At 40.6% G+C, this 14,636-nt stretch overlaps 1 long non-coding RNA gene across 1 annotated transcript; it reads left to right on the top strand.

Annotated features, from left to right (window-relative positions):
• Positions 1-2,049: 2,049 nt before the first annotated feature.
• LOC116217131 lies at positions 2,050-13,581 on the top strand. The gene is made up of 6 exons (XR_004161184.1): positions 2,050-2,374; positions 4,043-4,123; positions 4,236-4,317; positions 7,740-7,897; positions 10,595-10,820; positions 12,996-13,581. It is a non-coding gene; the product is annotated as an uncharacterized LOC116217131 (long non-coding RNA).
• The last annotated feature ends 1,055 nt before the right edge of the window (positions 13,582-14,636 follow it).

Below are 14,636 nucleotides of genomic sequence, written 5' to 3' on the forward strand. Positions count from 1 at the left end.
TTTCAGGGAGGGAAAAAAAAAAAAAAATGTTGCTTGAGGAGATAGATATGAAAACAAAGAGACCTCCCAGGCTGACTTGAAATATGTTCAAACTACACATCCATTCTCTGCTCCCTAGAACCCAGTAAATATTTCTTTGGCCCCACAAAATATTTTAGTTTGAACCCAGGAAACCTCAGATTGACCTTGGAAATAAGATTCCTGATTTTCAAAGTAAATTTCTCAGCTACACCACTGGAGGAGTTACACTTTTCTGACTGAAACATATAAAACTTGTCTCTTTTGGCAAATGAGGTAAGAAGCTAGTTGTTTTCCCAATTAACTAACCATAGACACAATCAAAATCTTTTTCTCAACTTTTATAACCCAATACAATGCTGGTGGCAAGGTTAAAATACCTTTTCTAGTCCATTAGAGGCAGGGTTAAGCCAGTGTAAAGTAGTAGTGTCTGTCTCAGTGGATATACACTGTGCTATCCTGCTGAGCATCTGGTGCATGTCTCTACAGAGATTTTGTTCTGTCTTCTCATCGGGTTGTATTGGATGCTTTAGCAGCATTTGATCCTATAGTGTCCTTTTAGCTTACCTTGAATCCCCTTTGAGATTTTAGATTACATATGTCTGGATTTGATTAGCTTTGTCAGTTTGTTTTCTTCTGATGTTTTTCTCCTCTGCCAGCTTTTTTTAACTCTTCTCTCACCCAAGACAAGATCTCATGCCCTGATGCAACATAATGAAAATATTCTTTTGAAAAAGTCTGTAACATTATTTTCTGATGGTGTTAGTTCCTGGATCTGGTTATCACTTATCTGTATGAAAGTGTAAGCTCTTGTTCCTCATGGAATATAAGGACAGGAGAAGTCTTAAATTCCTCTTATAAAACTGGTTGGTGTCTATCAACCAATGCTGAAAAGCATGACCAGAGCCTTTCTTTTAACTTCATAGCTGCTTCTAAGATGTCAGGCATAACTGCCTTTTGTACAACAGTCTTATTCAAACAGACAAAAACAATAAAGATGGACACTCTGATTGGCATCTGTCATATTAATTTAATTAAACAGCTGTAATAGACAAACATACAAAAAAAACAAACAACAAAAATACCAAACAAACAAAAAACAACCCAAACTTGGTACTAGGTGTTAAATAAAATAAGGTGATGTTTTTTTCTCAATGACCCTCATAGGTTTTGCTTCAGCTTGGGTTTCTCACTTCAGCCAACCAGAAGTGTTGAAATGCTGTCAGCTGGTATTTCACTGAGGCTTCTGGTCCAGGGCATCAGTGAGGTATCCAACTGCCCAAATGTGGTCCTTGCACCCTCCCCATGTCCTGCTGAAGTCATTGATTCATGTGTGTGCTCGGGGTTTCACAAGGCTGCCAGGTGGTAGCCACGTGGTGCAGATTTAAGAGCTCCATGGGGCTCAGGTAATATTCATATATCTGAAAAGGACAGTGCTGTTGAAACAGAATGAATCTTTGAACTTTGTTAGGTTTTTGATATGACCTTAAGCCTCAGATTTATAAAAACATAGCAGAACAAACCCCACTGCTTGCTTGCTTTTATTCTATTTTCTGATATTGCACTAAATTGTCAGCAAAGCAGGCCTTTTACCTATCAGCAGATGGTACAAAATTCTGTGGGATTTTCCCACATTTGATGAACACCCATCAAGTCTATTTACATGAGCATGGAAAATATTAAAATGACTACCAGGTCTGTTCAGCACAACGCACCTGGAGCACATTGCTGCCAGCAAGCTTCCAAGGTGGGGAGATTCTGGCACATGGTTACAGTTCTGGGGATTGGACCACTTTTGACTTTGGTTATTGCATCTTTTGACACCTGAAGACATATTCACCTCTGACCCAGGAACATCTGCACCATCAAACTATAAAAAGGGGAATTGAAATGTAACCTTTTTTTTTTTCCCCTTACTGTTATTTTTATTTTCTATTGAAAAGGGGTTTAAAAGGCCTATGAAATGTAAAATTGCTTTTTTGTCATAGTTGCAAAACTCATTTCACTTTTTTATCTGAGATGCACTTGTAGTAAATTTCCAGGGCTGAAAAAGGAATACAGTAACCCACAGTCCAAAGCAGTGAGCACAGCACAGCCTGCATCTCTCAGTGCTTGGGGCAAAGAGGGGAGTTACCGCAGTGGACTACTTTGTCCTTGCTCCCACCATTCACCCAGGCTTTTCCTCATCAGTTTGTTACCCAGAATATTCTTACGTGTTCTGTCTTTCCTTCCTAAAGTAACATTGACGTGTTTTTTTTTTCTTTACAGGCAGAATTTTATAAATCCTTGGGCTGTTGCTGCTGCTCCTCTGACATGGCCCATCATCAGAATACCAGCTCTGCTGGCAACTAGGCAGGTGACTATCTTCTTACATGAAATACTGGTATACCACAATGCTTATGGGAGTTTTCCTTTCATCTTTCTTCTTGTGCTTTGCTCATGTAATTTATATTCATACGGGGTTTTTTGTTTGTTTGTTTTTCTGTTTTTTGGTTTTTTTGTTTTGTTTTGTTTTTTAATTCATTTTCATGTGCTAGCTTTTGGCCAAAAAAAAAAAAAAGCAAAAAAAAAAACCCTACAACAAACCAAAACCAAAAAGCTGGGACCTTTCTGTGTGTCAGTTTGCCGTACTGTAAAATGAATTTACATGGTTTGTAAGTGGAATGTAAATATGCTTAGATGAACAGCGCTAGAAAAATCCCTGGAATTATTTTTTTGACTTTTACCTGCGGTGTAATGGAGTCAATTTTTTGTTTCATTTAGCGTGACAAGTATATAGGGCAAAGCGACACAGTATGTTGATAGATGGGCTATTGCTATGATTGAGTTTGCCAAAATTAACACATTTCCCATTGGAAAAAAAACTTTGGAAAAGTTTCTCTTTTCTGAGTACAGGCATTTTATGTTAGAGCCTCAGAGCTGGTTCTGTCTCTTCTAAGTTATAAACCCTTATGGATGTACCATAAAGATGTCCACCTAATGCGGAGAAAAGCAGATTAATTGATCACAGTAATATATTCTTATCCACTGAATAAGAGCATTCCACACATTGTTTCTTGTTTTGTTTCTGGCTTGTAAATCTTCATTGTAGAATACAAATGAAAATGACCCAAATATGTATTATTTATGAATAGGACTCTCAGATATTATGCTTTAGATTGATTGTGTTAGACAGGATATAACAGAAGCACAATAAGTCAATGAAAAATAAAAAGCAGCAAAAAATGTTTCATGCTAAAAATGTAGTTCTAGTGACACCTCTTATATAAAGGACGTTTCCAACACATTGACATTTATATTTATCACAGCAGTGTGTGTGATTTACAGTTGTCTGAGGCATTGAATATCAGGAATATCCATGCATGTACACACCCCTTTTGAATGATGGTAAGCCATAGAGCACTGCATTGCCCCCTGTACAGCAAGCCTTTCCTCCCCATTTTATTTTTCTTCTCTAGCTTCAGGGAGGCAAAGGAAGCAGTAGATCAATAGGGTGTCTTGACTGAAGTTGCCTGCAGCACTTCCATTTCTCAGACTGGACACTGATGCTAACTATCAATAGCAATAAGAGGCTGTCTCAGACAGAATTAAGGCTCCTTCTTCTGCATGGCTGTCTGGTGCTTACTGATAAACATCTTGTGCAGGATTGCAACAAATAAACCATTTCAAGTGTGCAAACTAGCCACTGTCATTCTCCCTATTGATACTTGCTCTGGGGTGAAGTGACTGATAGTTATTTTCATACAGCTGATAGATACACAGTAGATAAGCATACAGATGGATAATAGTACAAAGGCATAATGCTATAGAGCGTGGAAAGATCATTGATGAAATTCTCTGTGCTCCTGTAGAAACCCTGAGACAACAAAATACAGAAATATTGACTTATGTTTAAACTAATAAGAAAAGCCACATCAGAATTTAACTATTTATTAACATCTCATATTTAGATAATGTTAAAAGTATCCTGCCAAGCTGTTTTGTTCAGATGGAGTTATTCATTTTTACTACTCCTCATGTTTAGCCTGGAAATAAAAGCTGACAGGCTGGATGCAGCGCTGATGTTGATGGGGAGGTGTTTGGCTGCACCACCACTGCACCAGAGGTTAGTAATTTTGATAAAACTGAGCCTCTTTAGCCTCCTTTCATGAAGAAAAGAAAAAATAAATCAATTTCACAACTGATCTATAGCTCTGTTGTACATTTCTTGTTTTCAGTCTGAATAAGAGGGAGGAATCAGGTTTCCACTCACACGTATGAAATCACCTTTAAAATACCCTGGCCCAGCTCTTCTTGTTGGTAAGTCCATTATAATTCTACTTAGGTCAAATATCCAGTAAAGATGTGCTAATCTACACCAAATGAAAAGCTCACATGCAAATCCAGGTTTATTTTTCTTTTAATTTTGCTCTAACTGACTGGGGCGGGGGAAGCGGTTCAGATGCTCTGCTGGAAAATCAACAGAGCTTTATTTCATATTCTCCCTCTGTGGAGCTCTAACCATTTACAGGAGCAAACAATCTGGCTCTGAGGCATCTCCGGCTTTCTATGAAGTGGTGCTTTTCAGATTAGGAGGCTGCTTTTCTGAGAGAAAGTTCACTGAACCCTTTTGAGTTTCAGATTATCCTAAAGCAAATGGTTAAATAACATTACTTTATTTCATAATCATTGTTATGTTAGATATAACAAAAGCTGATGGGTTTTATAGGATAATTTTGAAGGTAGTTCTGATGTTGCTGAATTCTTAAACTAGATGGCTGATGAGAAAATAAACCAGAGCTTTCGAGATTTTATGAGGAAGGGCACCAATTATGAATAAACATAGTAAAAATATTTGCAAAGGAATACTCCTGAGTCTATGTCCATGAATAGATGTATAAGCTTTGAAAGAAGTGAAATCAAATGTTACCAGGAACTTAATATATTGGGGGGGGGGGAAACAGCTACACAATTTGTGGATTAATCACTTACTGATAGACATTTTTTACTTTTTCCTCATGCCATATGCTGCAACTGGATTTGTCCACCACACAAAAGCAGTGTGGGGGTGGAATGGTTAATGTGCTCACTGCTCAGTCACTGCTGTTATTAATTGTGCTCCTGTGCAGAACACGTACATTTTACACTAATATGCTGATTAGTGAGACAGAGCATGCAGTTTCTAGTGAGGAAGCTGGAATTTCAGATGTAGCCTGGCTCTTCATTTTGATTACTTTCTGGCTAGAGAGTTGGAGTCAAACTAATTCATTTTGTAAACACTACTGGTCATTCATGTGCAGTATTTTGTATGAATCAGTAGGACAGTCAGACTGGTACAGCTTCAAAAGTGCAGATGAAACTTACTGTTTCACTCTTTGCAGTGTAATCACTGTACAAAGTAAGAAGGATCATATCTGTACTCTTTAGCTCAGGCTAAAGTCCTATTCTTCAGAATGGGTTTCCTTGAGAAAGGTGAAAGACAAGAGTCCAAACTGCTTGCTGACGAGCAACCCAGCCCAGGCACACTAACAGGCAGCTTTCAACAAATATTTATACAGCTCAGGGATATTGCTATAGCCTCAACATTTCAGCACAAATATTAGGCCACAACCTCAGCTAGTCTAAATTGACGTAGTCCTATTGGCTTCAGTGGCATTAAGGTGATTTACAATAGTTGAGGTTCTCACTCCTTTCATTTTTTTCCTCAGTGCCTCTGTCAGTGTGTTCCACATACCTCCTTCAGCTGAGAAGTGGATTAATTTTGAAGTAAAATCAAAGCTCTTCATCCTATTAAAATTTCTGCTTAGTTTTGAGAGGGGCTCAGCATGAAGAGAAAAGCGTTACGAGGCTGACAGCGAGTTTTTCTGGACCACAACAGCATTCAGCTGAGTTGGGGTGCTAAGGCAGGAAGTCATTCAAGGAAGTAATTGGCTTTTTTGCTAATATGTATATATGTATGTGTGTATAAAATCTGGATGTATATGTATCTATACAAAATCTGGGTTTACTGCTCCCACTGGAGAACTTAGTTTTATGTGTTACTTTTAATAGCAGTTATGCAGAGATATAAGCACACAGTTGTGTATTATAATATTTGTTTCCCAATGTTGGTATGCCAGGATTCTTTAAAAGGATATGAAGTGGGTTTTTTTGGTTTTTTTTTTTTTCCTGTTTTTCTTTCAAGACAGGAAATATTAGTAAAGCACATTTTTTTCCCAATAGTAAGTGACTTCAAGCTGGGGACAGATAAATGGATTACATTACATATTTTCTACACAAACATAGGGATTAATTTGAATTATTTCCCTAAATCAAAAAAAAACCTAGAGTCTTTGGCAGCCTTTGAAGTTTAATTAATGTTTATTCTTGCCATCAAGTGCAAGGGACACCGTGCAGGACCACTAAAACAAGTTGATCTAAAGCTATTTATATCAAACAAGCCAAAGCCAAGATGTTTGCTTCCGAGTTTTGAAGAAAATGCAACTATTTTAAAGTTGCTAGTATTTTGTTTTACAAATTTGAAGTAGAAGTTGTAGGGCTTCTCTCTCTGAGCTGTTGATGTCTAGAGTCTATACGTAGCCTATACATTAACTACAATTCCGATGATTTTCAAAAGTAGACTTGATACAGAACAGGTCCCCTCTAGCTTCTATGCTGTCCCAGGTCTGGTTTCTACTCTTAGGGACACAGGAAAGCTAGCTTTGCTCTCGTCTTTCAGAATACATTTGGAATTCCTTTCAAATGTGTCTTATCAAATTTGACTAGAAGTACCTATTACTTGGAGACATTTCAATGCCCATTTTCTGTAGAAGAAAATTAAATCAGGTCATGAGATGTAATAAACCAGACGTAGGATTTCCAAATAAATTTTATTTCTTTCATGGTTAATAGTTTTTGAAGTGTGCTACTGAAATACTGCGTAAATGTAAAAGCTGGTTTACGTCTGATGGCTGTGATTGACTAAAGCAGTAGGTAATATTCTCAGAGATATTTAGCTTCTGATAATTCAGCCATACAGATTTCTTCTTTCTCTTTTTTTTTTTTTTTCCTTGAAGGCCATTTTCATATGTACAAAAAAAGCTTTGCAGACAAGATATTTTTTTATATCTAAAATTCACAGCATGTCTTGCTGTTAAATTGCCACCTTAGAGGCCTTTTTAAAATTTCATTGAAAATGCATATTAAATCAAAGTGATAGACAGATGTAATGTAAAATGTCTGTCAACAATTAGAATCCCATTTGGAAGTTTGTAAAGCATAACAATTTAAAATGAATTTAGATTGAGAAGGAAAGTTTTTACATTAAGAGGAAAAGTTTTAGCCTGCAGTACTGCAATTTTGTACAGAAAAAAAAAAGAATCCAATTTTTTTTGCCATTCTGTGAGTAAAAGAGAAAGGAAAGAACCAGAGATTCTAAAGCAGTTAGTTCACCAGCATGTATCAGTCAGGTACCTTCTGTCTTTCCACAACAGAGTCCAAATTACATTGATTTGATTTGGAAAGATATAATAAATCACTAAATATACAGATAGTAAAGTCCATTGTAAAACTTCTCCCTTGTCATTTTCGAGGAACCAAGAAATACATTGCAGCTGAGACATTTGATTACTCTGTGTTACGTATTGAAAAGTGCAGCTGTTTATATTGGGGTAGACTAAATCCCTGCCTAAGTAATATCCATGTGGCTTGAAAAAAAATGCGCTGAAGGAAACTTCACAAAATTCCCTTTGTATTCTTCACAGGTGACACCTCTGGAATATCCCAAAATGGCAGGATCCATGGGCAAACAGGAGGTCAGAGCTCTGAGGTACCTCCATGCAGTCTGGCCCCAGTCCTTCGCCCTGCAGCTCCATCACCAAGGACTCACCTGCGTACAGGGAGGCTGGGTTGGCACTCAGAGGTCAGTCTCAAGTGTGGAAGGAGCTCTGTGTGGCCGATGGAAAGCAGTGTCTCTCCTGTGTTTTTTCCTGCTTGGTGTGCCAGTATCTCAACTCCTGCAGCATACTCTTTGCATTTAGGAATAAAAAAAAGTCCTTCGAGGAAGGGAACTGCTTTCTCTCCTACTCTAGAAAAGAGTACACATCCCTCATAGAAAGGGTTCATACACCAGTCAGGAAGTGAAATGTAAGTGTAGAAATACTTGACAGGTCTGTGCTGCCCAACCGATAGTCTGATCAATGCGGTCATGTGCCTGAGCTACAGAGCTCAGGCTGTCACCTGGATGTTCCCAAAGCCTGGGGCCCAACAAAAGCTGGGATTAGGTGAGGTTTTCTGGCTAGTATTTACTGAAAACCGTGTAAGCCACTAGAATACAGTTAGTCATAAAGTGAAACTATTTAAATTATTTTCAAATTCTGTTTGTTTATTTTTGATTTTATAGCATGCATGCTTCCAAGCACTGAAATTAGTATAATCCTGGCAATATATGTCAATGATTCAAGCATGGAACAGTGCATTCTCTGTAGCGATACATAGCTCCTTTAAGCAGATACACTGCCAGATATACTTGTGTATAATTCGTCCAGATTAAATTCTGGCTGTTTCTAGACATTCCAGTTATCACTTTGATTGATTTTATGAGAATGGCAGTAAGAAAGCAGACTAAGAAACACGAAGCAAATTCTTCAGTTTACTCCTGAAAGGAGAGTCAATCCCATGAGAACTTTCTTTAGTGTGTTCCTGTTTATAACTATTGCAAAAATAACTGTGTGCCTTCACAAAAGATGGATGCAAATTACTCAGAGCAGCTTTTGGCTCTGGTTATTTAGTATTCGTGTTTTCTTTTAGTAACCCTGTTGAAGACCCAAGATTACCTGTGAACAACACAATTAAACAGGTGGTTTAAGAACTACTTCTAAATTGCCAGAGCTGTTTTACAGGGAGTTCTTTCCCAGTCATATGAGTACCAGCAAACAAATTCCTGCAGGCTTTCCTGAATGCAGCAACCAGCACCAGCCACCGGATTTTGTTGCTCCAGGCAAAACATCAAATGTAGGCCCCTCACAAGGCACCATCATGAGCGCAGGCAAGTGTTACAAAACATTTTGCAGCCCTAGGCAGCTGCTGCTCTGCGTGGCTGGTGGTGGCAGTGCTGGCCCTGCATGTCAATTTGCCTATCTCTCACCCATTAGGATCACGTCCATCTCCTTTTCTACCTTTGCACTGAGCTTCCTAATTGGTTTTGCTCAGTGTGACTCCCATCGCTGAACACAGTCAGGTCCTGTCCTACCTTGGAGTGATCCATTACAAATGGGGCAAAGGAGCAGCGGTCTGGCAGCCCTCGGGGAGCAGCACTGGGTGAAACTGAAATTTGCTATTAGAAATTTCTAGGAGTGAAACAAAGAGTGAATGGCATAGCCTGAACAGAGGGAGCACAGAAATGTTATTGTATTGCGAGATTACATGTACAGTGTCATAGAGGACAGTGCTGAAGGAGAAGGAGGGAATGAGCCATATTTATCCTTTGTTTAATTCCATTTAATTCAGTACGTTTATAATGCATTTGGCTCTGTTTCCTTTGAAACTGTTATTCTTAAATATGATAGCTTTGTTTGTGCTCTCATACAGCATAAAAATGGAAGCTGGTTCAACTGCAAAAGCAGACAGGGCAAGTAAACTTCAGAGATAGGGCAAGTGACTTCTAGCCCCAAAAGATATGAGAGAGCAGAGGTATGCAATGCAACTATCAACTAAACATGTTAACAAGAGACATCCTACTTAGAGGTATATTATTTACATGCTAGTAATTGTCACTGGTGACTTCTCCAGACCTTTTTTTCTATGGAGGAGTTGTTTACACTCATCCGAAGTTAGTAATGGGCCTGATCTGGCACACTCACACAAATACAGCTTCTCTCAGAAATCAGTTTGTATAGACTGGGGGCTTAGTCGCATATTTTATTTGCAAACAGCTGGAACAGCTTAAGAACTTACCATACCACGCACTGTTGCCCCATGCAGATTTCCATCCCTTGCTGGCGGAGTATGTCATGCAAACATTTTTGCTAGCTCTAGAGCAGTGCAGACTGGGAGTGCTCACCCACTGATTGCCTGGTGACAGCTTGGGGACAGCATCGTCCTGGTGTGGGGCAGTAGCAGACAGTGGTAGGAAATGACTTAACTGATCATCTCAGATAGCTCCTGCCAGAAATGTGCTCAAGGAATTGTCTAGGTTGAAATGGACCTTCGTGATCATCGAGTTCTAGACTGAAATACTGCCTGTGTTGCCCTGCCAATGCTCTGCTTCCTGCACTAGGCTGGATCATACCTGTCACGTGTTTAGGATTGGGTCCTTGCCTTGGAAACTTCTGAGGACAAGTGGCTTTTCATGGACTCAGAAATGAGTTTATGATCCCTCCTGCAGCTTTACATATGGATGTAGAATAAGCACTGGTATTTGGCTTTCTTTGATGTACTGTATCTCCTCATATTCAGGCGTGACTCTCCCCTTTTTGCTCTGTTGCAGTATGTGTATGACATAATGTTGGTTGAATTGCTGAACCAGTACAAACTAGTTGTCTTTGCATATATGCTTTTGCACCAATCGCTTGTAAGATGGTCTAAAACTGACTGAAGCTTTAAATTCTTATTTGGACAGAACTTCTGGGTGCCAGCAGACAGAAGCAAGCTCAGATTAGCTTCATGACTGCGTAGCCCGCTAGACTTCAGAAGGCTGCATTACTGCATGCAAATAAATGTGAAACCCCTTCTGAGATGGTAGTGGAAGCTCGGTGAATGACCGTAACACAGAATACGTAACTCAGAGAGAGATTCAAGAAACAGTTTGTACAGCCATGCCAACAGCCCCAAGCTTACTATGTAAGGTACGTGAAGGACAGAAATAATTTTCTGAACCCAAGTCTGGTTTTTGGATTTGTGAAGAAGGGCCCTTTTGACATCTCTTCTTGAGGATTGCTCTTCTGATTCTAGTGACGTGAGCTTTGCTTAGAATTGGAAAGAGTTCCATCCTCTAGATGTAACTCTATGATCTTGGCTTTATGGAGCAGTACTTATCGCGGCTCTCTCTGATGGCTCAGTACGAGCTGCCCAGCAGCTCAGTTCTTGGCTCTTCCCCCCCTCTTCCAGCTGCAGATTTAATTTCACTAATGAGAAAGTCCTGGTTTACTTTTTGAGGTAGGCAATGGCTGTTGTTGCCACTTGAACATTAAATGATCACTAATGGCAAGAAAAGAAAACTGCAACAATGTGGCTGGGAGATCAGATTGCTCCCTGAGGAAATGGGCTCCCCATAAGCTCTAGATAATGTGTGCAGGTCTTGGTGAACATATTTACACTCAGAGAGGTTTTACACATTGCCATTGCAGAGCAGTTCTATTAACAGACTGCCCAAAGTGGATGCAAAAGGCGAATTGTGAGGACGCTGCTTAGTTCAGGCATGGAAAGCAGCACGTTATTCACAAGCATTTACTTTATTGCAGCCAGCGGCTGCCAAGCCAGCTCCTTGCGTTGATGCAGGGAGTATGACAATTTTCACGTTGTAAACACTATGCATTAATCAGGGCACCTCGATATTATGCAAACAAAATCCGTGTACTTACAAATACTTCCACTGTATTTGAATCAAATATAACGCCATGAAAATGAATGGAGTTGTCAGGCTTGTTTCATCTGTCGAGAAATTTGGGACTGTGCAGGAAACAGTTCCCCTGAGGTCTGAGACATATTTATCGTGTAATCACCACAGATTCCCCAAATTAAAATGAAACTTTAAAATGTAAATAAAAATGCACACTCGGTAAATCTAATTTGACAGCAGAAATCTGTTTGTGACAACAACAGGTCTTCCTTTATCAGATGATTACCTTGTAGAAAATCATCTGTACGCTACTAGACAATTGCCATCTGAAATGTTGGCCTTGCATTTGTACTGTGACAAACTGCAGAACTTTTTGCATGATTTTTGTTTCAAAGGTAAGTAAATCCTGAGGGAACTTTTTTGAAGAGGGGACTTTTTTCCTTAAATATCCTAGAAGATACTTCCCTCAGTCCTATTCGTTCATTTGCTTTTAAATGGCTCCCACCTCCATACTCTATACTGTTTTGGATAGTGCTCTGACTGAAGAAATTATGGCTGTGATGATGTGAAGTTCCACACTAGAACTGCAGTGAATATACCAGGTGCAGAGCAACTGTGACTGTGAAGTTTTCCTGCTGCATAAATGCACTTTTTGTAAAGCAAGATGTTAGCAGGAAATCCAGTCTGATAGCTCGTTGTATCTCATCGTCGGATATCAGATGGATTTGTCATGACTTTTCTTTTGACATGGATATATTTCTGTGTCTTTCCCTCCTTTCCTCCCCCCCACCATTCTACCCAGAAATGTTTCTGCATTGAGAGTCACCACGTTGTGCCTTTGGAAGAAATCTTTGCAGCCCAGAATGGTTTTTAAACATTTTTATCTAAGGCTGAAGAAATCCACATCACCTCACTTCTAAACTTCTGGTTTTCCAGTAGGGTACATTCTGCTTTTATGTGGCTGTGACACACTGGGATAGAAAAAATAAAATTAAATTAAACTGGGATGTAAAGGAATGTGGCTTGAAGAAAAAGAGTTCCTCTGTGGGATCAAATCAAATTCTTCATTTTTCATCCTTTATAGAACTAATAGACTTGTTCTGTCTGCCCTTTGATGGCCGCTGTGTAACAAATCAGAAGGGAAAATTTCGGGCCAAAGCAGCCTACCTGGAATCCCCACTGATTTTTTCATTAGTCTGAGAAAAGGTACACAAAGGTTAGCGTGATGCCTTGGGATCGATAACAGCATTGAAACCAAGGAGTTTTGTCAAGTGTATGCTACATAGTTATAACAAACCAAGCCTAACACGGGGACTAAGACATTCTGCTATCAAAAAGAAAATAATGACAGGCTTCAGGATGCGAGAGTATTTCTAATTAGTAGCACTCTCCAGGTTCTCTGTGCAGCCGCATGAAACGGCATGGAAGTCTTTAGCAGCGTGCTGTACTCATCTTTCTGTAGGTCTTCTCTGCCCCGCGGGCTGGGCTGGACAAACACAGCAGTCGCCTACAGCCGGAGCGGGGTGCTGCTGGCAGAGGAATGCGGCCATCCAGGTATTGCCTTCGGTTTGCAGCCACCCTGCCCGAGTATAAGGACTTTCCACCCAGCTCGTTTGCCTGGTGATTTATGCCTAAATTGACGGAGTCCTTCGGAGGCATTCGTGTTAAATTTGAAACAAACATATTTAATGCTTCTGTTGTAATAAAACAGCTCAAAGAGCAGATTAAAAAGATATGCACAGAGGGCTCCGATTGATTGAGGGATTGATTTTACTACTTTTCCCGTAGGTGGGTAGTGATGGCCGTAAATCTCTCGATAATCATTTCAGAAGCACCTTCATCAATAAACTCGGAAGGGACAGCGAGGTGTAAAAAATGCGCCGGCCATCGGGTCAGACAAAGGCAGCAAACGTGCAAAGAGAGAACGGAATTAAACAATCCCACCTTGGCCGCCTATGGCTTTAGTCACGTCCGCTTTTATCTCGGGGGCGGGGGAGTTCCCCATGGCTGCGATTCTGTGAGATTTGGGGCAGAGAGAGGGGGAGGCTCTTTCCCTCCTTTTTTTCCTTTCCTTTCTTCCTTTTCCCCTTTAGTTCAACCCGTACTGCTTACGATTCCATTATGCGGCTAAAAGCTCGTGTTTGTGAGCAATGATCAATTATTAGTTGTCACTAATAATGGAGAAGGATTCCGTGCTGGATCTCCCCCTCTCCCCCTATTTCTTTTTCCCCGAGGAGTTATCATTAACAAATAACAATAACACCAAGGTGAGAGGTAGGCAGGGGCCGAGCCGCCGTTGCCTCGCCGGGCAGCGCCGAGCCGCGGTACCGCAGTGCTGCCCGGGCAGCGCCCCGGGACGGCCTCAAACTTCGTGGTGCGTCTGAGCACGGAGCTCCCGGCTGAGGGCAGCATCTGGGAGCCCCTAATTACACACGCTGCTGAAATAGATGTAACCTGGTGTAACTGAAAAGCGACTTGCTTTAGGGGTCAACTGAAGCGAAATTTGAAGCTCTTACGCAGTGTATTTTTTTTTTCTTTTAGTTTAAAAAGAGAGCAGAAAGAACGGAGAGGAGGAGAAAGGCAAAGAAGGGAAGAAAGGGACAAGTGGTGCTGCGGAGGAGCAGGTATCGCAGCACGGAGCGGGGCCGGGCTGCTGTGTGCCCCGGGCTGCGGGCGGAGGTGTGCGGCAAAGGGAGAGCGGTGGCACTGCGCCCAGCTCGGGGTAACCGCGTGTCACCGCTGGGTGCGGACTGCGGAGCTTTTAACCCCGGAGTGCGGAGAGTGTCGGGGCTGAGCGCAAACCTTAATAACAATAAGCCGGGCTGGTGCGTTGCATCTCATTGAAAGCGTCTCTCGGCAGAATGAACTGCAAATTATCCCCTGTTTGCCATCTCCCTTCAGTGCTCATCTCAATGAACTGGAGATCGATCCCCTCCGCGGGTGCCTTCCAGCCTGGCTGATTTGCATCGAAGCGCATTAGCAAACCTCTCACCTCCATTAAAGAGAATAATCCGAAGGTAAAAAAAAGAAAAAAAGAAGAACAAAAAAGAAAACAAAAGAAAAAAGAAAGGAAAGAAAGAAATAAAAAAGAAAACAAAAAATA

The sequence above is a fragment of the Meleagris gallopavo genome, chromosome 13, assembly GCF_000146605.3.
Source record: "Meleagris gallopavo isolate NT-WF06-2002-E0010 breed Aviagen turkey brand Nicholas breeding stock chromosome 13, Turkey_5.1, whole genome shotgun sequence".
Taxonomy (NCBI): Eukaryota; Metazoa; Chordata; class Aves; order Galliformes; family Phasianidae; genus Meleagris; species Meleagris gallopavo.